We start from the raw sequence: 26,411 nt of genomic DNA, 5'->3' as shown, positions 1-26,411 counted from the left end.
CTCCCCTTTCTCTTCTCCACATTCCTGTGTAAATATAAGATGAAAAATGTACTGTGGCAGGTGTACCTGCTCACGAAATACTCCTTAGCAGCATTATTTAATGGGAAAGTAATTTCTAGCTACAACCTCTCTCCCCCCACTCCCAGAATAGTTATCCAGTATATACTGTACTGCATTGGGTGCTGCATTGGTCAAATACCTACCATTATATGCACCCATCCCAATTTATTACTGGTTTACGAAGGAGGATCACCTCTTAAAAGGCTGTTCAGAGAAATGAAGTCACACTAGTATTCTCACAGAGACTGTCTCCAGCTTTTCTCATTATCATCCTGTTTCTTTTACTACCTTCTATCCCAGTGCCGTCACCTCCCTTTATTTAATGGTTATATTCCAGGATTTGGGAGACTCAGGAGAAGAAACTGAGGCAACCTAGGATGTAAGAAATGACATACTTTATATTGACTAAGCCTGTGATACCAGAAGGCACTCAAGGGAATGCCCCCTTCTCTCATCTTTTTCCAACAGCAAATAGCTGTTTTGAAAAGGGCTCTGTAAGTTCATCTCAGGGGGCAACTTCTACCCAGTGCTGCTGAAATCTGAGTAATAACTTTTTCATTAACTCACATATACAAACTTGTAGTCTAAATCTATTTATCTTAGCACTTTTTAAACTAGAGGCCATTCACCTTTCTATTCAGTCCTTATTCACCTTTACTTCTTTTCCAGGATTTTTAGAAGATTTTAAGTGTTTTACATTATTTTAATTCTCATTTTTTCCTCATTCACCATGTTTCCATGAACTTTCATTTTGCTGTACCAAATGAAGTCCTTTATTGAATATGCCCCAAGTTTCACGGAGGGAAGGAATGTTGCCGTAACAGAAAGACATACTCCCTCTGAAGTCAAAAAGCAAGTCAGTTTGGACAGAAAGACCTCAAATTTTTGTGAGACACAACATTAGACAAACTTGCATTAAGCTGATGAGCAGCACTGAGAGTTTAAACAGTCTGTAGTTCAAGTTAATGAAAATCTGATAGTTTCCAGGAGGAGTAAGTGGGGTGCTGGGAGTGTAGATTCAATTCAGATGCTGATATGCATGATATGCATAGAAGTAACTGGGTAAGCTGAGATGCATTGACCAGGCAGGCATCTGATTAGTCTCCTTCACGTAAATTTAACTCAACCTTGTCTTCAAGTATGAATAAAAATAAAAATGAATAGCCACTCCTTTAGAAAGAAGTACTGAAGCAGTAAAACTTTCAAGAACCTCTTTGAAGCTGTGCATTTTAACTGTTTGAACTGTTATATAAATTAATGGTGACAGCTCTTGTAGCAAAAGAAATTCTCAATACTGTTATTTCTTCTATTACAGCATAACAGACCACATAACTATTCTTCGGTTTCCAAATATAAGCAAGTAGCTACTTACGGGATGTAAAGGACATCCATTCAGTCTCTATTTCCAGTGGCCTGCAACAGTCTGCTACTAAAAAATGTTTTTCATTCAGTCCTATAAAATTTCAGCAAGCATGTATTGCTGTGTTAAACATAGCAATTAAGTTTTGATGTATTACTGTTGCTTTACAATTAAGATTATTATTTTTATTTCACTTTTATCTCCTTAAAAACCTCACACAGATATTTTTGCAACCCCTCCTGCACACCCCCTCTTGCTCTTGCTGATTTTTGGACCATTTTAAAATACTGAAAAACATTTAAATGTTTTTAAAATGATCCATCCTTCTCAGTCCTCTAATAATTACACTTAGACATGTAGAAGTCATATCAGGTAGTTATTTTATCTGACCTTGCAAAACCATCAATTTCTAATCATAGTAACACAAGAGTAACCAGAGAAGTAATTTTACTTCTGTGTATGTGACTAGTAAAATACAGTTTTAGGTCTCCTTCTTTAAAAGAAAAAATAGAGAATGGATAGAAAAGAGCCACAAAAATCATCTGACAATCAGAAAACAAAATCAGAAAACCTCAATCCGTTTAGCTTTTTCTTAAAAAATAAAAAAAAAAAAAAAAAAAAAAAAAATTGAGAAGTAACTTGATTACAGGGTAAAAGCACCTTCCTGGGGAGAAAATAGTGAGTCCTAAAGAGCTCTTTAATCCATCAGAGAAGGCATAACATGAATCAATGACTGGAAGCTGAAGGTAAACAAATGCAAATGAAATAAGGTAGAAAATTTTTAGCAGCAGGTGTGATTACTACTTGTATTATCCTAGTACCTGGAAGCCAAGTCATGGATCAGGGCTCCAGAAGGTGCCGATAAAATAAAACCTCAATCCAACCCACCCATTCCTCTCCAAAAAAGACTCCCAATGCCAAAACCAAGAGGGGAAAAAAACAACAAAAAACCCCCAAAACCCCCAAACAAACAAACAGAAAAAAACCCCCATTGCTGCTAAAAGGTTACAAAAAATACATAAGATGAAGTAACATAATAAATCAATGACAATATTATCTGATATGACAGGCAGCAGTTTCAGGCTATGGTTTCACGATACAAAGTGTTGACTTGAGATACTGGCTTAAGGTGATTCTGTTCTATCAAGACTCTTTCATCCTGCTCTTACAGTTTCTATAGAGCTGTGAAGTGATGGAAACTGACACTTATTAAAAAAACACAGTGTTAAAAGCAGGGGTTTAATTTTTTTCTTTGCAACAAAATGATAGGGGAACTGATACACTTTTGCAAGCATTTCGATTTTCACAAATTGCAGTGAATGGGTTGAACAAACTTTCCCTAACAGGATCCCCACCTGAGCTGTTTACAGGACATGCGAATTTGCTGAGGGGAAAGACTGCATATCCTAGGGAGAAGCATGCAAAAGCCAAGTATGAGATTGTTCTTTTTTCCTCATAGCAAATCACTAGCTTGGTGACCAAATCTCAAGTACCATCCACAGATTACGCAGACATTAACAAAAACTAGAACCTAGCCCATGGTCCGGCAAGATTTCTCTGAAAAAAATCTATCATCCTAATGAAGTCTAACATAAAAGACAGAGAGATGAACTTGTGATTCCCAACAAGACTGCTCTGGCACTGGAGCCTACACCCCTTGGTAGCTTAGAAACACAACAGGCCACTATGTTTTGACTGGGAAGAAGACTAAAGGGGTAAGTCGAGAGCAGTATTTTCTATTAGTAAATTTTTTGCTATCTATTTGTGAAATCAAGGATCACATGGGTTGCCCCTGAAATTCACTGGCGAGAGAACTGTGAGACTCTGGGAGCATCTCCTCTTATTTTCCAACAGAAGAACACAGGAGAAAAGCCCACCTTTGACTGCCGTTTCTTCATTTTAATTATTAGCAGACTGCGGGAACACCCCCAATGTCTACACCACTGAGCAATTCTGAAGGAGCCAGTTTCTTTAGCTGGAAATGCTGAAGAGAAAACAAAAGCTAAAAAGCTAGGGTCAACGCCACACAAATATTACCTGAGACTCAAAAGCAAACTTGGTATATCCATAGCATTTACTACCCAGCCTTCCTCCTTCCCTTCCTCCCTGGAGGTGGCCAGCCTCCTCCCACCGGCTGATGTTCTGTATTTCACTGAGCTGGATATTCACGTCCACATGCCAGACAGGGAAACTGTTACAACCAGTTCTAAAAGCCTTCATTTTTCTCTTGTTCCTTGTTAAAAATACTTCAAGCTATATCTATAATAAGCTACAATAAAGGAACGCCATTTCATTGCAAAGTTTAAATACTTAACAGCCTTAGTGTTCAGCCTCATGTGCTCTGCTGAATTTTTCCACAGGACCGTGGCCGCCCTGTGTGTGCAGGACATGCAGCTCAGGAAATGAATCAGAGTTGTGTATCGAATTAGATTATTTATAGGTTGGTATATGTGTTTGCTCTAGGAGTTATGCAGAGAACAAGACAGACAACTACAGGAAGAGAGCGATGGGCATGTGGTTAAGGCAGTTGAATGCCACACAGGAACACTCAGTTCTGCCTTTCCCATCGGCTTCTGTGAGCAAGGAGCAAGTCAGACCAAGCACCTTGGCAGATGGCCACCAACCTTGTCTTCCTCATTTTCCGGGAGTCCAAACCGAAACACCTTGGGCCTTTTACACAGAAATGCAAAACAGATGATGATAATGGAAGATTTGGCTCCTGAGGGAGAAACGGAGTTGGAGGCAAAAGGTTAAAAGGCAGGAGAATCCAATTAATATCATGGACTTTACTACTGACTGAACAAGTGGCTCAGTTCTCTCCTCAGTCACACAGGACAGCAGTGCTTTTCTGTTGTTCTGGGAATACGCAAAAATTCATCAAATACTGTGAAGATCTTAGCTTACAGTGCTTAGAGAAGCACTGTAACAAACCAACAAAACAAAAAAAGGTTTTTCTCATTCTCTATATACAGAGAAAGTTTTGATCTTTTAATATGTTAATTATCATATATTGCTATGGATTTGCTTTTAAAAAATATAAAAAATAAATACTAACATGCATAGAGATGAAATAGATCTGTTTTCCCTCTCAAACTCTTCTAATGTGATTTTGCAAAGTCCTTTTCAGCTTCTATCAGGGCTGTAACTTTAGTACTCAGTGAAACTGCAAGACAGTCATATGGAATAGACAGGGAACAGCACTCAATGTAATCAAAAGATATTCACTGGCTCACAAAAAAATAAAAATATCCTCACTCTCAGCTGTATGTCATGTAATCACAGCCACAGAAATAGAAAAGCAACAGGAGATCTAGTAAAAGTTAATGCCTTTTCCTACTTATTTTATTGATCTGCATTAGAGTATCATCTTATTGAAAGCTTGCAGTAATAATAGGCTACTAAGTTTGCAAAATAAAATAAAATAGATATACTCTGTGTCCACCAAGGAAAAAACAAATCTAAAAGTTCGGAATAGTTTCAACAGTTACTCTGACTTAAAAATCTGAGTTAAAAGAAATATCACAATGATTGAAAACACAGGTGATGATCTCCATTTTAGATAGGAAGACACTACATGTAAAAATATAACACAATAATGAGAGCAATCATGAGATATTGGCACATGACAGAACGTAAATATTTTAACAATGTCTGACAACATCCCAAGCACACAGTGCCTGAGTGCTAATAAAGTGATGTGCATAAGACTCAAAGACAATACTGGGTTTTGGATAATTTTCATCAATTAGAAGCAAATAGACATGGGAAGAAAATAAAAATTTAGGTTCAGGCCTACAATCAGATTTTCAGAGTAGGAAATCGCAGACATCCAGGAGTCCCATCAGCTCAGTCGGGCCCCATGGCTATCAAGGTCCACTTGAACAAATCCAGTGGCAGGATGAGGGCCTAAATATGTAAACAGAAAGAGGATGAAATCAGGTAACACTGTGCACAGCTCTAATTAAACAGACATCAAACTAGCCACAGAAAAATAATCTGAGTGCCTAGACCATGACAAGATCTACATTTTTATCAGAAAATGCTGCAGCTACAAGAAAGGCTACAGTGATATCTTAAAACAAGAGGCTCATACAGCATTAATTGGTCACAGTGTATTTCCCTTCAGGCAAACATTAGTACCTGCAGTGTGTTTGCTCACTTCCTGCATGCTGCTGCTTTTTCATAGTTATATATAATTTGGTTTATTATTTTTCATAAAAGAGAGTAGCCTAAAATCATTAAAGGTGATATATTTATCTTCATCAATTCATTTCCAGACATGTAGATTTTCAGCCTCTTAGTAACACGGCAGCAAAAACTAACATGAGATAATCTCCCCATATTTTAAAACACTGTAGAACTGACAGAAAGTAATAACATTTCTGTAAAAAGTGTCATAGTTATGCCTATCTGAAGGTTGTGAGAAGTTCTAGCTTGGCAGTGTTTCTCCCTAACATTCCAATAAAACCCCATGGTAGCATGCACCTAGTATCACACAGTTGCCAATGAAAAAAAATATACTGTCTCAAAAAAATGCCTCCCTTATAATGAGGTTTGCCCACTGAAATATAGACTTTAGTACAACAGGAAGGTGTGACAGCAGCAGCGAGGACAATACAGGAACATCAGGTTTATGGTGCATCAAGCACACAGACTCACAGGCTACACTGCGGAGCATCACGACATCCAAATGTCAACACCAGCTCTCTTCATCCACCCCAGGAAAGGGTCCATGCTTTCTCTCTAGCTATGACCTTCCTGTGGCTATCTGTCAGCTCAGGAGGGGGCAACAGCTAATTTATCATGCCTGTAAATGTTGCTGCACCTTGCACCTTTCACTGGTACAACGTCTCTGAAACAGGCAGACCAAAGACAGAATGAGGTCCAGGAGTATGATACCATTCTTCCCATTACTGTAGTAAAGTTATGCCTTCAGAGACCAGTGTGTAACCAGATAAATCAGTATGAACACACTTTCTACACGGAAAAAAAACATTCAAGACTATCAACTATCTCTGATTACTTTTGTATCTCCTAGAGGATGGCTTAAGATGCAGCAAGATCCTTTCTATAAAATAGTAAGTGTAAAAATCATCTCAAGGTACATGTGGACATGAACATATGAAGTTCAGTGAGACACTGGTTTGCCTATAGCACTGACTGAGGGGTAAGGACTCAAACTGCTAATATTTCTAATGGGCATTTCAAACCCTTTTTGCCAAGATGAGAAACTGACTTTACTGGAAGTATTTATGTATGAGGAAACTCATAGGTATGCAAGGCAGATGAGATTTCCAAAATTTGTGAAGAAAGGTAATGTTTTTGTCTTCTTAGAGTTGGTGCTAGCTCAGGATAGATATCAAAATCTTTATTTCCATTTTAATGTTGAATTCCCACTTATACACCACATACATGTCCAAAACTGGTACATAGTAAAGCACCTATAACACTGCGCTAATGGTGCCAGATTTTGGTTATTTTATCTCAAAAGACTTATGAACTCAAACCTGGCTGTTGCTCTGTAAGCATACTACGGTTGAAGAGCTGAGCATGCCAGCAGAGCAGATTTGCTCACAAATTTACCATTTCACAAATTTTTAGCAGGCAAAGAGTCATTTACTGCCTTACCACTATCACTATTCTTTCTCTGAATAACCTGAAACTACTGATGGGCTATTATCAAATTCCTTCCTAGAGTTACATTTCTGAGGAAAGGCAATTTTTAATGTCTTTTCCCTGAGCATACTATAAGTTTTAACTTTTTAATCTGGACACCTAATAACTAGATGCCTAAGACAACCTTTTTTCTTCCTCTTGAAAAAATGCATTAACGGTTTAGATTTCCACACCTAGTGGAAAGGTATCTATATAAAAATAAGAAGAAAGAAAATAAAAAGCTGTTGGTTTTTTTTTTTCTTCAGATTATGCCTCCTTGATACTAAAGTTTCCTCATCTCTGGTTTAAGTGAAAAATACCTAGAAGCAATCTAATTCATACCTGTTTTCTACCATGCCCATATAACTACGTGCCAGTGGAAAATTAGCCAAGAACAGATGTTATTTCCTCTGTCCTTTCTCAACCCATGAGTTCTGGGACACGCTGAAGGGGCAAACAAAGATGACTGTGGCTGATACGGAACCTGACTATAAAAGCTTCAGGCACACTGAAAGCTTACTCCTCTTGGGCAGAATTCTTACATCATCAGGCAGTATTAGGACAAGGAAAAGAATCAATTACCTATTACTGAAATACTACAGAGTATAGTTATTAGAAGACTTAACTTTGTAATTTAATTGTAAAGAAATTACTGTATCCAGGATTCACTATTACTATAAACCAAATGAAAAGATCAGTGCGTTCCCAGCAAATGCAAAACACATCTTTTCATTCTAGGCACCCCAACATGACATTACAAATCAAACTCAACAATTAACGTCCAACCCTTTCTGTCAGGAAGGGATATATTCTAAGCAATATTATGTGGCAAGCAACTGCAGGAGTGAAAAACCTAATAATAAATAATAAAATTATATTTGAGGACAGATATATACAGTTTCCATATGAATTACTTAATTGGTGGTGACGCACACCAAGCAGGATAGCCACACCATCATCCTGCCTATTGCTCAGACATATAACTCTAGCATGACCTTAGATCCCAAATATACTCCAAATCCCAAGATTCATATTCATAATTTGCAGATACTTTCAGTGCAACATTTCCAAGATGGTATTTTTCTTAACTCTTCCAAAGAGCTAAAGTATTCAATCAGGTTAATCATCATTGTTTGATTCAGCAACACTTTTTCTCTCTGCCTTTAAGAAACACAGCCTAATATTGCATGCATTCACTCAGAAAACTGCTGCAAAGACCCTTTTCCTAGCTGATTTTTTGGAGAACACAGTCTCCACAGCTCTCCCTAGCTACTTCTGCAATATCTACTGCTTGTCTTCAGTTTCAAGGTCCATCCTTGCTTATCACCACCACACCTATTGCTCCTTAATCTTTGTCAGGAAGACCAGCTGTGGTTTGCTACCATTTGAAGCTGGGACAATTTTCATGAAACATAAAGCTTAAAAGACCATTACATCATACCGTCTAATCTGATTATTATTTTGTGTCGGGCTAAAACACTTTCAAAACCCCCACTTTTTACTGGTAAAAAAATTAAATTCAGAGATGGTTCTTGCATCAAGCGTCCAGTTCCCAGGTTCTCTCTCACCCACACATTGTATTTTCACACAAACTTCTTATGCTTTTTTCTGTTTTGTGCCTTACAGTTTATGGAAACTCCCTTAAATATTTGACAACATATTGCATTGCTGTTGTTCAAAGCTTTCGCTGAAATTCAGCTTACTAACACAACCCTACAGCCCCTATGAGCAAACCGTGTGATAAGCAGTTATATTCACATCACGTATTTTTAAGCATCTAAAGTAAGGAAGAGGGAGATGTAGGAGACGTATTCTACTATACAGTAAATGGAGAGGTTCCTGTTGAAAGTGATTTGGTTGAAAGAACTCCTGAAACATTCCAAACTGTATAAGTCTCTGGAAATAGCTATGGAAATAGCCTAGGCCGATCAGTCTTTTGATTTAGGTACCTGAGTTGGATCCCTAAAGTATGAATGTTGCCCTAACTACTAGCATTTCCCTTCTCATCTATATTTTATATATTTTATTATTATATTTATTAGTGTATATTTGCTGTTTTCAACTGTATTATATTTACGTTTCCAGCACTTAAAATTGCAGATCATCTTTTCAGCCCATGTCTGTGTGGGGACTAAAATCACAGGAACTAATAATTTACAGTTACACAAACCAGTATTTTATTAAACAGTACCTGATCATGTAATTATCATAGAATTACACCCCCCCCCCTTGTAGATGATGCACAGCTATGTGCATCAACTTCAACTTTGGTATTTCCTAAATTCCTCAGTCCTATAACAAAGAGTGGAATGTGTTCATGGCTGGCACCAGCTATTTTCTACCCAGTGTGAATAATGGGCAAATCCTCAAGACAATTCAACACAGCAAAAGAAGAGAAGGGAGAATAAAAGCGATGGGAAGGTATGGGTGGATCCAAGACACATACAGAATTTCTGGCAGAAAAAGCAGAGTGGAGGAAACAAACTATGGAAACCCTCGTCATGTGCTTGACACATCATAAGCTATTTTGTGAAACAATTGATGAGAAAATAGTAAAATGTAGGACTGGTAAAAGCAAAAGTAAGAAATGGAAGGAGTCCCTTCATATATGTGAAGAGTTCATGCCCCACAATGTACGATGCTCCCTGTTAAACTTACTGAACTTGAAATCTACCCTATTAAAAAAGAGATTTCAACAACATAAGAAAGTCCCTAAAGCCCAAAATAATGAAGCAAACCCCACTGACATATCTTACATGCTAAGAAATTCTCAGGGTCTCAAAAAACATGCTTATTGCTGGGAAAAGGATAATAAAACATTATGAAGAAACAATGAGCTTCAAGAAATTAGCTTATTTAGAAATTTAGAAATCTAATAAATACACAAATTTAGAAATCTAATCCTAACACAAACAATAAGCAAAAGTCATACTAGGCATCATGTAAAAAAGAAAGAGAATAGAACAACTACGACTGATGATATTCTAGTTCTTGCTCCAGATCTAGTGATCTAGATAACAGAAAAGTTCTTTCAAAGCCCGAAGTAGGAGGAGAATGCATCCTGAAGCAAGCAAACAAAAAAATGAGGACACAGGCAATCATAGATCAAAACCTGATCAAAATCTAAACAGGGAAAAATACTGGATTAAATGATTGATTTCATTATAATAGATTTCTTTATTAGCAAATAGTTAACTACAAAGTGTATAAAAAAGAAATGTGTTTGGTCCTATGTTATGGTATAGGATTGCCTCCGTTTAATGGAAGTTGTTCATTAGGTCAGTTATGCCGTATTGGGAAAGTACACCAGTTGCTTTGGCCTCAGGAAGGAACCAGGGCCCACTTCAGCAGTTTAGTGAAAATCTCTGCTCAACACCACACTACAATCAAAATAAGAGTAATAAAACGGGCAGCTTAAACAATGGAAGAGAATTAGAAGAAAGCCAATGTAATAGGATTATAAAAATCAATGCTCTGACCTTATCAGAAAAAGAAAATCCCAAAGGAGGTACAGGTCACCTCTTCTCCAAAAGGTTACTAAAAAACTGGATAGGGTTCATATGTGGACAATAATAGACATGGAAAATTCCTAGGAAGAGAAATTAGGAAGTTTAAAATCTGGAGTCTTATGCATGGACATGTAAAATAATCATTGCTGTAAAGAGGTCAGATCAGACATTTCTATGCTTGCTATCTTACAACACAAGAAAACAATACAAAGAAACACCCAAAGTATGGAAATTTCAAAACTGATAAGAAGAAATGTTTTGTCACATCATATGTAATCCATTCATATTGACTGTCACAGAAATTCAGTTATTAATCTAAATACAATGTTGCTATCAATGATATTATAGATCAAATCAGTTACTACATAAAGAAATCAGGAAGCAACTTATTTGGAGTTAATATCAACTGAAGCATTAGGATGTATTTACTAGTGAAACAGGAAACTGTATTACAGTTTAAACAAATATGGTAATCCCTGTGTAAAAATATCAATTAAAGAAAAAGAATAGCAACTTGATTTCATTATTAAAATTTTATTCACGTCACAGTAATGTTTCCTACAGTTTGCATTAAATGCTATTAATAGCTCATTAACAGTATAGTCATACCTAGAAGATTTTGAAACAACTAAAGTTTGGACACATTAAGCTTTTATGTAAGCAATAAAGGCAAATACATGATAAAATGAAAAACAGCACGACTATAACCTCATTTCCTCCTTCACTGCAGGTTCTACCTAAAATGTAATTTTTTTCTGATTTACAATCACAGCCAGCTTCTTAGAAGTTTGTCTGTTCTTCGAAGACATGACACTGAACAGTTTTTCCTTTACCACTTTTTTTAAGGATAATTTTAACAAGCACTCTCATCACAGATCTTGCTAACAAGCACCCAAAAAGTGACTACTTACTGATCACCCACTAACAAGAGAGCTAGAATTAGCTTAAGCACTAAATCCTTAGTATGCCACCACTCTACTGCCCGGTTATCTTGATTAGATCATCCTGGTTTAGTTTGAAATGCATATTGTCACTGCACATACTAAAAACCATACTGTCCTGTTGTATTAGTCACTACAAAAACATAGAAAAGATTATAATTTTCTCAAAGAGCAGTGAGTCCTAATTTTGCTAGGATAGGTATGGTAAAAACGAAAGAGAGTGTAAGGACGTGGCTTCATATATTTTATTTGATTTTTCCCACTGCATCTGGGAAGGTGAAGAAAATATTATATTTTCTGAAGGTGGTGGAACAGGAGAGGATGCCAGCACTGTCAACGGGAGGTTGGCACTTCCTGGGGCTAGGGCAGGTAAACAGGGCAGAAGTAAATGGCTGAAGCATCACACAGTGCAGTAGAAGGTATAAATGAAGACTCAAAAATCAATAATATAGAGCACACAGAACCAGAAAGACTGCCTGGGAACTCTGTCTTGGATAGAGAGTATACAGCTTGTACTAGGACACAAGAAAATGAGAAATTTAAAGAGCTACATGAACTTCCTGTGATGATGCTCGAATGTAGGCATGGGTACTAGTTCTGATGGAGAAGGGAATTTCAGCCAGTGGGCAGCTATGAATCTAGGAAGACCTTACTGCCTGTAATGACAGAAAAACTGCCTGAAATAAAAGCAAGCTAACAGGTTGCACAAAGGAATATAAAATTTCTGAACCCAAAAGGCAACATACCTTTCCTTCTGTCCTGAAAGCAGCAGACCATTCACCACCAGGATACTGGAACATAAAAATTATTCTCCTTGTGTAACTTACTCTGTTTTGCTGTTTTCACAGGTTGCATATTTGAGTGAAAGAACTGTTACTTGGCAGATTTGCCTTTCAGTTGCATAGCTTTTGCCTGCAAACATTTTAATAACACACCCCACTGAGAAATACTGATCACTTTCTAAAGCGAACATTTTGCTCTTCTAAAGACATTATACGCTTGATAGTATGTTTTGAATGTACCTAACTGAAGTATACTTCACTGTACCTTTACCTGCAAAGTTTGCCCATGTTTTTTTTTTCCCCGTTTTAAGTGAACAGTGGGTAATAGCAACAAACTAAATTCATGGGGGAGAAGGGGTAAACTAACTTCATTTAGGTGTGAAGGAATTTCTTGTTAAGGGCACTTCTTTGCTCATTCCAACAGTATCAAAGCTATTTATTTGGTAATAAAGGTTCCTGGGCTGAAACAGACATTTCTGAACTTGTTGATGATTAATGTACAGTTTAAGAGAGCCACTACTTTGTGACAGGCACTATAGAAGCCAAGTGTCAGATAATATATCAGCTCCTGCTCCACTTCAATTCAGCGGTCAGAACTCTTATTTTTAACATCTTGTTTTAAATATTATACGGTGAAGAGTTCAGCAGGACACGCAGTAGTTGGGAGGGAAGGCAGAACACCTGCCTTGCAGTGTTAATATCACGTAGGCATTAAATGGGATGCACTTCAACATTATCCAAAGCACGTTTTTGAACACGAACGCTTTGCCACAATCCACCGTGTAACCACTGAAGGAAGATTTAAGTTTATGCCACATAGGCACGAAGGAAAACTGACACGATGGCGGTGCGGAGCGGGCGCGGCGCCCGCCCCGGGCACCGGCTGGGCCGGCGGGCAAAGGTCCCTCGGCCGCGGCCCCGGCCCGGGCCCGGCCGGCTGCAGGCGGCTGCTGCTCCCCGAGGCCGCCGGCAGGGAGGGAAAAGGCAGGGAGGGAGGAAGAAGCCGCCGGGTCCTAATGCCGCCGAGCCTGGGCAGGAGCCCCCCAAGCGACGCCCTGAGCATCCCCCAGGCGGAGTCTCTGACCGCGCTGGCTCGATCAGTGATCTCGCGGAGAAACCCCCCGAATGTGCTCGAACGCAAAGCCTCCGTGTGCTCGGAGACTGGCAGAGCTGAGCACAGCCACGGGTGAAAACAGCACCCCAGGAGAAAAGCAGCGAAGGACTAGACAGGAAAAGGAAGAGGTACCGGCAGCCCCTGACATCGATGCACCACCTCTGTGCTTGTAAGAAATCCTGATTTGCTCCTCAAAACTCAGTGCCTGAACTTTGCCTTGAAGCTGCTCATCTTCATCACACAGTACAGGAACAGAAAAAAAAAAAACGCTCTGAAACAGGTGGGAAAGTGAGAGCGCAGGACTAAAACTGTACATGCTGTAGCAGACACAAGCGAGATTCCAGGATCCCTCCAGCAAACCAAGAAAGGCTCTTGACAAGCCAAAGATTCAGAACAGAGAAGACTGCAAGAAGTACAGTCTGGTGAGGCAGTTTTTACACCTGTGCATGTGGAATGTACCAGCATGTCTGCTTTCTGCCTTGCTCTTGCTACTTAGGTTTATTACAAGCAAATACAGCTATACAGGAGGCAGCAGGGATACCACCCATGCACCTACACTCCATCCTCTCAAACACATCAGCCTGGCCAGAGCAGTAATTTCTGATGTGTCTTCACTTTGCTGCCTCCTTCCTCTCCTTGCCTATACTTCAACATCACTTAAAGATTAAACAATAGTATTGTTACATCTTCATATGTTTTATACCATTTTAGTGAGACATTTAAGTGACCCTAGATGACTTGATCTGGAGTGCTAGAATTAGAAACAGGATTTGAAATGGTTACTGTGGAAATTGTGATCAGTTCTGTTAATAGTTGCATATAGTTTTTATTAATGTGCCTATGGTCTTAAAGCCTAAACCTGACAAGGGATGGGATAGACAAGCTCCACATCAGTGAAAGTAGTTAGGTGAACAGTCACAACCTCCTCCTGAAAATGAACAGCGACATAAACAGAAAAAGTTGCACCCAATGTACAGCCATGAGAAGTGTTAAGTGAAAAATTCATGTTAAAGAGTGGTCTTCCCATGAATGTATCTGTTCACTTTGGCATAAACTCCTCTGCTACATACCATGTATGGTAGAACAAGACCGTTATTTAAAAGACAGAATACCTGACTTGTGATGTGTTGTATCTATCCTGTCACAGCAATGTCTTATCAATAACATAGCTCTGTCACCTAGAGAACAAAAATTCTGGAGCCATGCACACATTTTCAATACATGAATCAAGTCAAGCTTAGAATGAATATTATATGGCAGATGAAAAACCCCCAAAAGTCCTAAGGATTCAAAACAATATCAGCAAAATTTTACTTCACCTACTTTTCAAAACTTTTCCTCTCGTCTCTCTCCCTATTACAGATACAAAAGAACCTTCTTGCAACATTCTGGTGCTAAGCTTCTGTAATGTAAGTGATAATTTATCTGATGTTATCAATAGGTAAGTCTGGTTTGTCTTTCACATCCTTATAGGACAACAAAAAATTAAGTGGGTAAGAAAGCCAAAATTCAAGGAGAGCTAAGATAACCAGGGGCCAAATGGTTCAATCTAATGGTTCAAACTACTTAGCGTTTCACACTGTAGAGAGCATTAGATCTGTTCTATCGACTTCCCAAATAGAACAATTTCTGAATCTGTCTAAATACTTTAAAAATACACAGGTGGCAATGCAAATCAGCTACTTCTATAGTCTCTCATCAAATAGTCCAGAAATGAATACACTGAAACTGTGCCACTTTATTAAAAAAAAATAAAATTCACTATTTTTCAGTTCCACCTTTTGCTCACATGACAGATGTAGCTTAAAAACTCAGCAAGTTGTGTGAAAAAGAGCAATCAGACATTGTAAAGCGCAGCTTTTTTGAAAGAATGTATACTGAGTAATTGCTACCCCGCGTGTCCAAAGTGCACAAAGCTTCTCAAGGATCCAAATGGGCATGAGAGCATCTTCCACACTTTTATGTGTGATGGCATCGAGTTTCGCTGTGGGCTGCAATAGTGAGGGCATGCCTTGAGGCTGGCATGTTCATTTAACATAGGAGTCATTCAGTGTGGAAATAACATAACAAATATCCACAAACTAATGAATTGTGAAAGAACTATAACGTTTTCCCCTCAGGCTTGCACCTACTAAAGTGTCACAAATTAAGTCAATATCACAGAAATGATTCAGCAAAAGAGGAATTAAGCATTAAATTGCAGTCAACTCGCTTACAAGTCAATCACTTAACTGGTTTTACTTGAAAGAATACCAGGCAGTACAGTCATCTCAGAGAAGATCAACAGAAAAAGACACTCCAGACTTGACTTTTATAAATAGTGCAACTAAGGTAAGATACCTCTATGACATGGAAGTTGCAAACGAGGTTTTTCTTCATTGATATCATCCTTCAGAATTTGAAGGGATTTAAAATTAAGAAGATATAATTCCCTTTTCCCCCCTAGATGGTTGGTTTAAAATGTAGAAAGATAAAATAACTACCAAACACTTGATGTGCAATGAACCTGAGTGAAAAGATTAGCCTGGCAAAAAAAAAAAAAAAAAAAGTTGTAAGCAGCCTAACTTCCTCATCCCAAGTTACTAAATTAGCCTACAGAATTACAGCAGTTTAAAAACCCACTTATAAATACACAGAAACAGGTATCTAAAATTATATTCATATACCTAACATGCATATTTGTACAGTGCAGCTGAAGGAACCTAGTATACCCTAAAATTACAGTTGCTGATTTGTGTTTTGCATTTTGGCACTGGAATAAGTAAACAGCACTTTGAGTGCCAGATTTTATCTCCCTCCCAGCTAGAAAGTAAAAATTAAAAGCTGAGAGTTACATAAAGGGATATTTAATAGAAGTCACTATTAGTCACCTTCCATAGCCACCTTATTTCAAATAAGGAGAATGCTTACATTAATCTTTTCAGATCTAACTTACGTACTTATATCAGACCTTTGGAGTCCGGCACAGACCTCTTAGGAACTCATCCACCAGGCACTCCCTGTACTTCCTCTCCCAGTATCTTATTGAGGATACTCTGTTTTAATTAACGCTGCCTTAGGTGCCTGTTATGATTCATGTCCATACTGTGCAACTGAGCACAGTGCAGCTCCCTCTGTCAGCTTAGCTGGTACTCTGCCCCCCGTCCCAGCCCCGAGGATACACTACTGTTTTCCTGCTCTCATCTGGTGCCCATTGGAAGTATCTGTGTTGGCATAAGGATGCATCTGAGCTCCTTAACCTTGCCTCTCAACAGCGCTAAGGCCTCTGACAGGCACGCACTGGACTGAATGCTGTTACCAGTCTCAGACATTAACCACCACCCCTCTGACCAACACACTCTATCCGATTAATGCCTAATCTGCTTGTGAATCAGCTCCTGAGCCACCACAGCTTTCTGCATGGCATGAGAAAATTAAGAGTTCTTGAGGTGTGCCAAAACCCCAATGTCACTGGCAGTAGCACTTTGCTGGAACAGCTGTATCAGCTATGAAACTAGTTCATCAGAAGAGCACTCAGTGCCTGTGCTGCTCATTACTACATAGCATATACATATCCAGCACCTCGAAATACCCTTACAAAGAAGCTTTAAGAACTGCCAGCTGCTACCAGATCAGTTCCACTGCAATATCAATCACCAGTGGGATTCAAAGAGTAGGAAGAAAAAGAGGCACAAATTCTTTGTAGATTTCAACAAGTCAATAATATACACAGGTATGAATATACTTGGCTCTGGTGAAAACAAGAATTTTTCCTTAAAGAACTCTTGGCCTAAGTTGTTTCAAATACTAAATTACAAGGAATCACTTCTACTACAGTACAGTTACAATAGCACTTTCACTGGTATTTCTATTTGCATTTTCTAATTATGTACATTACTTAAATACTGTGAAACTTCCAACAAAGTAGTACCAGTATAGTAATGTAGCACGCTGCCATTATATGTGTTTTAACCTATATGAGGATTAAAAGTTTCCGGCTTTGATTAGTTTGTCAATAATTACATGTTTCTTATCTCCTGCAAAGTTGGATGCAATGCCTGTTAGAACAGTTACATGTGTAGTGGTGACATATGCCACCAGGGGTTAGTTATAACATACTCTGAGTTAAAGAAAAAGCTGGGTTTTTTTAAAATAACAGTTCAAAAATATTCAGTTCTAAATATTCAGAGAAACAGGCTCACAAACAGTGAGCCATAAATGGCCACTAACTGCCTCTCTAAAATAACTTACTTTTCTAAAAAGATACTTTCACTGTTTTTATATGCAAGAAGTCACTGCTAAGTAAAGTTTTTGTACGCTGCTTTAGAATTTAAAATGCTGCACAATATAGAGAAATCCTCCTACTTTACACATTTTAAAAGAAAAATTCATCAGACAAATCTTCAGAGAGATACACAAACACATTTTACTGAGAATTATCAAGTACTGTTTAATAAATTACATGCAAATTCTTACCAGAATGCCATTGCTTTTGAAGATGCCATATCCATTGTTATCCTTAAGATATCCATTCATATTCATCATTAGTACCCCGCTTGCTTCACACTCTAGCTTCGGAATGAATTTCTGACAAGCAACCCACACCTACCAAAATGGTTTCTAGAAAGCAAATTATATAGCTGTAAGACATGGAAAACCAAACAGCAATTTGCAAACCACTGCAAATGCAATGCAAACATAGTCAATATAAAATTAATTCTGAAATGTTCATCATTTTGTGCTGGACACTAATATAACCAGAGTTGTAACATTATACTTTTAAATCACCAGTTCACCTACAGAAAAACTGCAAGAGTAAAATTCCTTTTACCCCATGAAATCTCATATACCTCATCTCATTAAGGGTGGTCATTTGCCTATAAATGATTTTTTAATAAAAGAGCAGAATAAAGGAACATTATTCCTAATCATTGTTAAGGTCCTCCAAGAATTAATGAAAATCAAAGTTTCATTATGCTGGACAGTGTATATAACAGAACAGCAAAAGCTCCCTGAGCCTATTAAAAACAATGGTCCAAACAAGGGGAAAAGTTCACACAGAGCACAAACAGCAGCACCATAGTAAATGTAACAGTAGTTCTGCTTTGTCGGTGGCTTTTGCTTGCAAACAAACCAGGAGATACAGGGTAAGGTGGGCAGACTGGATGAGGGGAAGCGTATGTAGTAAGCAGGCATGAAGCGGAAGTAAAGAAGTAGAATGGACGGTAAGAGGGTGGAAGAAACAGTCAATAAGCATAGGACAGAGAGCAGCTCATTAAAGCTAGTGAACGTTCTCTGAATGTTCAAAGGTCCCTGGGCTTTTGGCTCTTTCTGTTCCTGCGAGTTAGTCTCTGACAAGGTCCTTTCTTTACTGCTCCCAGGCTTAGAGCAGAGGGTTATACTGATTTTCAGTCTTTTCCCCATCACAATCCCCTCCTCAACTTTCAACATGGGATCAAAGATCTTTCCCTCATCTATAGCTTTAAAAAAGAGATCATCTGAATCTGCTCAACAATATCTTTATAGAACTAGGACATGCAGATCAGCCTTATTTGCATGTGATCTGAGTTCTGATATTCTGACTTCAACCTTCCTGATTCTTTCTTAGGTAACACATACTGGACAAGATTCATTTATGCAGCACAAAAGTGAGGCAAGACACTGATCTGTAAAACAGTTGAAAGTTGATAAGAGTGCGTAAGACATTGTGTTCCATACTGATTAACACAGAGCTTTTAGGATTTGGGTTGGGGATAGCTGCTCCACAGACTCTGGTGCAAGCAGCCAGATGAAAATATTCTAATCTTCACAGTAAACTGTACTTGTTTTAGTATTAACTGAACAGATTAGGCTTATATCAGAAAGAAAGATGCAGCATTTTCATTGTCAAAACATTCACCATTTATATCTTCTGGCATAAATGGAGATAAGTCAGTGTAAAGAGCAGGTCTGCCCACAAAGACAAATCAAATCTACGAAACTGAAGTGGTGTAAATTTTTATGGGGCTGTATGGATAAGGGCAAATAAACTAGAACGAAGTCACTTTCATCTGGTATAAGGTCTCCAATACAAATAGTTTATACAGGCATAGCAACTGCAACATAATTTAAAACAATTTCTGGAATTGGGCCAGCCCTCCTAGGTTGTTTCCTTCTATGTGGAAATAAGCTACCAGTATATACAGTTTTAGACTGATACAGCTCTATTCACACTATGGGGAAAGGTGGCTGATACTTTAATTATGCCAGTACAGATAAAGTAGTAAAATGTCTGATAGAGAACTTAGTGTCTCAGATATAGTCCATTTACCTCTTGCAAGATAGTAACAATATTCCTAGCGCAGGCAAAGCTTTGGAGTACTAATTCTTAACTTAAAAAATAATCCCTTCTGTAATTCCCAGAACATCACCAACCTTTGAAATGTTAATGGAATTACTAGAGACAAACCAGACTTTGAATTTCTGCCAGATTCTGTCAGGAGTTCAGCTGACAAGAGTTTTCTGTGTGCCACTCAGATGTCACCACTCTTTTCATAATAATTTTCTTTTTCGTAAATGAACTGGGTTTTTTCAGCAACAATGCTGTGGTAATTTTGAATCTTCATAAAAACACTGGTAAAAGGAAAGTGTGTGTTTTGGCTTGAAAAATCTACGTAAAAGCAAATACTCCTCCTCTGCCAGACTATGGCTTTGGAAATTACCTCTGACTTGCCAATGACAATAACAGGCAATTAGTTATCCAGCAAAATCCCTTTATTTCAGTTGGACTATATTACTTCCACCAATATCTATACTTTGTTTGGTTGTTTGAAACAGCACCTGCAAATTCAGGCAGTGCTATTAAAAATAAGCCATCTTTTTTGCTTCTGAAGGAACTAACTTCAACTATTCCTTAAATGAGAAAAAGAAATGAAAAAAAAAATTGTTTTAACAAGTGTGTTCTTGGGAAAACTATGAATGGTAACTTCCAGACAACTGAGTTGAGACACCAGAATCACCTGATAGAACAAGAATGCATTTTCCTCCTTACTTATGACTTGTTCTACAATAGCTTCCAAACCAGACTCAAGATAAATGCATATGTGCATTGGTTTTGTCTCCCTAACTCCATCTCCCCTGAAAATAAGACCCCTGCTCTCAAGAATCTTTAACTGCAACTGTAACTGTAATTTCCTTATCAAAAGTGAACTGTATTGACCATAACCTAGCTGGCACATAGAATGTACAGGTAGGTATACTAGTTATTAAAAATAAGCAATTTTTTTTTATAGCTTAAACTTGGTCTCACAGATGGATCTGTGTTGCAAACTGAGGTTACTTAGAGTTCGTGTTTTTTTGTTTGCTAGTTGGTCAACCTCAGTAAGAACCAAAAAAAAAGGAAAATAAAAATCAACAATACAATCCTTATAATAGTAGCATCCTGTCATAAATTAATAGGAAGGACATACTTATATAGAAAATCTTGTTAAGTAAACATGATATCTCTCTTTAGAAAAATTATCTCATTGCAAATAATTAACAGAGCACTTTAAAGACCTGCCAATAAATGTAGTCCCTTATATACAGAAATTGGAATTTCTCAATGGTATGAAATTCTGTAACAAATTAATCTAAAATAATTTTTACATACAGAAATCATTGTGAAGGATGCAATACTCTAAGTTATTACTTATAAATCAACTTCACTGCTCTTTTTGACACATTAAGAATTTTCTAACAGTGGGATAGAATAGAATAGAACAGAACAGAATAGAAATTTAAAAAATCCCATCGGGGGAAAACTGAGGAAAATCGTTCTTTTTCCTGGAGATTCCAAAGCTTTTTATCCCCCAAATCCCTCAGCCAAGATCTTTTTTCCATATCTTCAGAGGTCCTCCTTTTGTTGTTACTAAGGTGAAATTAATCTTGGATATGTATTCTGCTGAATTAAACATGATTAGGAAATATACTCCACATAGCACTTGCCTCTGGCCCTATGTTGTGCCCCAAGAGGTATAAGTATTTATTCATTACCCTTTATTGTGTGAAGCATAGTCAGATAAACAAGGCTGGAGGGTGGAACATATACGACTGGTGTCTCCAGGACTAAATGATATAGTAGGAAGCTAGTCCACAGCAAGTTGCACTGAAAGACAACGTCTCTAAAAATGGAATAGAGAAAAAAACAGTCGCAGAAACAGGTAAGACTCTAAAGTAAACATCCTCACACGGAGTTTGGAAGCAGAAGGCTGTGTCAAAACAGACATTGCTTAAAGAATCATCATCTTCTTCACTAATGAGCTGGAGAGTAAATCAGTTCCGGAAGTAGTTGTGAAAACAACAGGTAGATACGAGCAAAAAGCTAAGTCTCTAACTGCAGTCCTTAACTCAACCAAAGCAGAGGGCACTTCACCCATCTGCAAGGTGAAAAACTTAGCCCCTTAATTTAAGAGTGGCTAAAAATGATCCACTGTCCTTTTGAAGCATCTGGAGTCCCAAAGCCAGGTCTCTAAATGACTGCTGTATTCACAGTGCTGTAGAAACTGGAATTCAAGTCACTGACTCTCCCTCTCTGATGTACTGATTGGACTCCCTATTTAGTAGCAAGTGCAGTATTTGTATCCTGTATGATGGTATTCCATAATAAACATAATAACCCATTCCACAGTATGATAATGAAGCTAATCTTCTAGGCACTACACAGGTTTCATCACCTCTTCTTGGTGAGCATGTCAGGAATGAGATATCCTCTCTTGGAAGACCCTGGAACTCCCATAGCTGTACTGCAGATAAGGCAAAAGAGTCTCCTCCTTCACAAACGTAACCAACCAGCTCAATTTGACCACACTAAAATGGTATGATCCAAGAGGAGAGTATTTAAGCTGGATATTGATGACCATGATAAGGGCCTGCTCTCAAAAGAATGTCATGATGCTGGGAACCAAAACCAGCATAGCATGTTGGGTGCTGCCAACAGTCCTGCATTTGTTGTTAAACCCTAAGGTAACCTATACATCAGCTTGCACAGCCAATGAGTCCTCCCTCAGGCATTCTTGGAACCCAAGTCCCAAGAACAAGTTAAGATACGTCTTTCTGACGGGGCAGGAAGCTAACTGTGTTCCAAGGAGGAATGGAACTAAGATATTCCATAAAACTAATCCATTCATGTGTTAGCCACAGAGAGAACTCTGAGCTTATATATTGCTCAGATACTTCTATTTTAAAGTGCTAATGATGTACACTTGCCTACATTGATAGGAACTGTCTCTTAAAGTACATCACTTCTCTAAGATTGAATGTGCTGTCTGCTATGTGACAATTTTAATAATAAAAAACTCTTACGTTACTGTTGCTCAGATTTTCTATAACTTTACAAATTCAAGAGGTGAATAAATTTGACCCAAATCCTTTAGTATCTCCCATGGCAAGAACAACAAGGATTACTGATTTCTATGGCGGGGGGGAAAAAAAAAAAAATCTGTATTTTTCATCATCACGAACATGGAACTTATTACAAGCATGCGATACTTCCTCCACTTAATTAGAAAGCTACTATAAAACCACATGTATTTTAATAGTTTTGTTTAACCAACTGCTTGCCAGGAATAGTTGCTTACTTTCTTAAACCAGATGATCTGCTTCAGATGGACCTGTTTCTCTCACATTCTGTATTGCCTATAGAACTGAGCATAGGAAATCCAAAATGTATCTCATTGATGTTAATGGCTCATTGAAGTTAAATGTCTAAAAAGGTAATACATGTATTTCTTTGATTTGTTGTAATCTTTTATCTTAAAATATTCTCCATTTTTATTCTTGATCTTGATCTCAAAATACTGATCTTTTATAGTATCTTTCTGATTTTGAAGAAGGTAAGGAAGTAGTCTATAGTTGAAATTGGGTAAGTCTTAAAAACAAGTCCCCAAATCTTTAATGTTTTCTCTTTGACACACTATCACATAGAAGAATAACTTTTTGATTTTTAACCAGGAAAATTTATTGCTCTTTCTCTAACAATTACAGAACAAATTTCTACTTTTTCCTTCTAGTCACCCCCAAAAAACAGAGAGTGAAGGAGGACCCTGGGTGATTAACTAGGACAAGTTACTGGAGATGGCCATAACAGTTCCTGTTGCCATTGTTCCTCTAAACATTTCCTGCCTCTGTTACTGAGGTAGCAGTACCTGCAAGTTCCGGGTGACTTTAAAGCTCTAGGTTACAAACTATACTGAGCTGTTACAACACAAACCAATGAGCTACCCAGTCCCTGTCCCTGGAGAGAGTGGGGACCAGCTGGAGCAGGAAACAAACCAAGTTAATCCCATGATCTGAACAGAGCCCCTAATGCTCTCCAATATAAAAGCTGTTATTTCTAAATTATGCATGCATTACCAAAAGACATCTCTGTCTTTACAAAATGGAAACTGCAGTAGTTAAACTAGCTACACAGTCATAGCTACATGTTGGAAACAAAATAAAAATGTGGTTGGAATTAGCACTAGACATTCATGTTCTGTGTCAGTATAGAAGTACTCTTGGGGAACAGTACTGCTGAAATGTTAAATAACTATATCATGCTCAAACTGCAACTAACAAATCCTCTCACAAATATAGGCATATCTATTTTAAATGTTAAATGGAAAGTATTTATAGTTTAAGTTGCACCCTTTGCTACTTAATTATCATAATTTTGAAAAGAAGAAACCTTTAATTTCCTCCCCCAAAGAAGTTATTTACCTGAACTGTAGCATGGGAGTCCCCAGTAGTCTGTTCTGAGATTCTCATCCCACTGAATGTCAAAGACCTGGCATTTCAAGGATGGGATTTCAACATCAGTTATTGACAACTTAACTTTGTCTCACTAAAGATAAACCAACCTTTATTCCCACTCAGGTCAGCTCATTGATTTCACAGAAAACACATCTAGAAAGCAGAGCTGAATACTTTCAGAGATTCCACCCATCAGATAAAAAAGGAAAAAAAACAACCAAAAACCAGAAATTGATATAAAACATTTAAGACTTCTTGATGCATGATAAATCAAGTATTTTTGTGTATTTGCATGCACTACAAATACCTGAAATTACTGTTAACAGCTTGCTGAAATAATATAATCTCAAATACTTTACCTTCTTACTCTTCAGGTACAAGAATACTGATCTATGAAGAAAACCCAGTTTTGCCCATGTACCAGAGGTGAAACAATAACAGCTCTGCTAAAAGAGTAAAAAAAAAAATATCCTTGCTGCTCTCAATATCTGCATTACAGACATCGTAAGCATTATTAAGAATAACACTTAACTTAGTTTCTGTTTTGCTCTTGTCCTACTTTGGGTTCTGTGGAATGGTATTCAATAAAAGTTTGACTTCATGTACAGCTAGAACACCTTCTCACCAAAAGGAAAGCCTAAAAAGCTTCAAAATACAATATTGTTCTTCAACTATATTAAAGCCAAAGCCCTCAGTTTTTATAACTCTGTAGCATTTATAAAAAAGCATTTTAAAATTGTACCTGGTGGACACTATCCATAACATTCATACTGTAAAATAAGACCGGAAAATTTAAGCATTATCTCCAGAATGAATTCTGTGGTTTGTGATTTTATTGAAATGCATTTCAACTTTTAGAAGTTCACTGAAGCAAAAGCCTCCTCTTCACTACTGCTGTTCTTGTTCAGAGTACATTAACAGTTCAAAAGCTTTTCTTAACTAGTTTCTGATTTTTAGTTATCCACTACATTTATAAAGCATATCTTCCTGCTTTCTTAAAGTATAAGGGGACTAAACTAAAGGCTTACACTAAAGAAGTGATGTTCTTTCCATGTTACTGAAGTTCTCAGCATCAGGAAGGCACTGATAAGAAGTTAAGTATGTGCACCAAAACATACAGAAACAGGAGCCTCAGTTTCTAGACCCCAAAGATATCATAGCATTTTAATTTGAAAAATCAAGTACTTTTAATTCAGTAGGATTTTTAGCAAGACAAATGGTATTGTTAAGGCTTCTGAGATCATATATGTGTCTACAAAGGTGCAAGTGATCCAGTAATTTAGCAACAAGGTTGACAGGTATCATTAAAAGATTCTAGATTTGTGCACCACTGAAAAGGGTGACAAACTGTACACCGCCATTCTGAAATGAAGCATTTGGTTGTCTGGTTTTTTTTCCAGATTATCACTTGTTTGGCTGCTAGTTAAAACACCAAACCCATGGTGAGCTCTCTCAGTGAGAGAATCCTCATTTTTTTTGTGGGAAAGAACACACAAAAAAAGAAATGCAAGTACCTGTTTAAATATTCACAAGTATTTTATTAAATCTACTTGTAATACTTCTTCTTGAATGTACATTGCCTAGAGTTCCCATGCAGGACATGACTATAAACCAATTTCTGCTGTGAAGTCATTAATGTTATAAAAATAACTGGTTGTCTTGGAAAAAAAGATACAGTGTACCGTAACCATTTGTCTAAAATTAAATTCTGATCCAGTGTTACAATGCCAGGATTTAAGGATCTACTTTAGAAAAAAAAAAAAAATTAATGGCAGAAAATTCAAAAGCTGATTTTTTAAAATAGAACAATTTCCAAGTTGTGAAAACCTGTCTGTGACTTCCTTATTACTTCCTCTGAATGATTTGAAACCTAATAACTAACATTTAGATCGAACAACTCCTGGCTTAGCAAAATACCGAATTCATACAATAAACACATAAGAAAATTCTGGAAAAGCTTTCAGCAAAAGGGAATTGTGTCATTAAGATCATCATATTCTCCATAAACAGCTACTCCAGAGATAGTAAGTGTGCTAAAATTATTTTCCAGACAACAATTTCCCTCCATGCATCTCATAAGTATGTGTGCTCCTGCATGTGCCTTTTCATTTCAAGATACTTCATGTGTCAAATGACCAACACGAAGTGTCTGACAGGACCCTGCGTATATGCTAATTTGAATGAAATGCAAGCATACCGAACCCAAATAAGGATAATTTAAGAAAACTTACCTGAACTTGAGAAAGCACCTCTTTGCTGCAT

The 26,411-nt window shown here is 37.6% G+C and overlaps 1 long non-coding RNA gene across 1 annotated transcript; it reads left to right on the top strand.

The window, feature by feature from the left end:
• The first annotated feature begins 13,360 nt into the window (after window positions 1-13,360).
• On the top strand, window positions 13,361-24,605 carry LOC114057834. Its single transcript, XR_003571316.1, has 4 exons — window positions 13,361-13,701; window positions 14,784-14,830; window positions 23,230-23,280; window positions 24,524-24,605. It is a non-coding gene; the product is annotated as an uncharacterized LOC114057834 (long non-coding RNA).
• The last annotated feature ends 1,806 nt before the right edge of the window (window positions 24,606-26,411 follow it).

The sequence above is a fragment of the Empidonax traillii genome, unplaced genomic scaffold (genome assembly GCF_003031625.1).
Source record: "Empidonax traillii isolate 1590-97213 ecotype Southwest subspecies unplaced genomic scaffold, ASM303162v1 scaffold149:size904812, whole genome shotgun sequence".
Lineage (NCBI taxonomy): Eukaryota > Metazoa > Chordata > Aves > Passeriformes > Tyrannidae > Empidonax > Empidonax traillii.
The sequence above is the reverse complement of the archived record's forward strand: the minus strand, read 5'-3'. Positions and strand labels throughout refer to the sequence as shown.